We start from the raw sequence: 244 nt of genomic DNA on the forward strand, positions 1-244 counted from the left end.
CTCTGTTATTCAGTTGGAGTTGACATAGAGGGAGACATCCCCATTGATGAGGACAAGCCCATCACCAAGAAAAGGATGGAGTATACAAGAGATTCCACTCATCATGAAATCCCTGAAATTCCTCAAGGGATGAATTTTCCTCCACAAAACTATTGGGAGCAACTACACACCTCCCTAGGAGAGTTGAGTTCCAACATGGGACAACTAAGGGTGGAGCATCAAGAACACTCCATCATCCTTCATA

The sequence above is a fragment of the Arachis duranensis genome, chromosome 2 (assembly GCF_000817695.3).
Source record: "Arachis duranensis cultivar V14167 chromosome 2, aradu.V14167.gnm2.J7QH, whole genome shotgun sequence".
NCBI lineage: Eukaryota > Viridiplantae > Streptophyta > Magnoliopsida > Fabales > Fabaceae > Arachis > Arachis duranensis.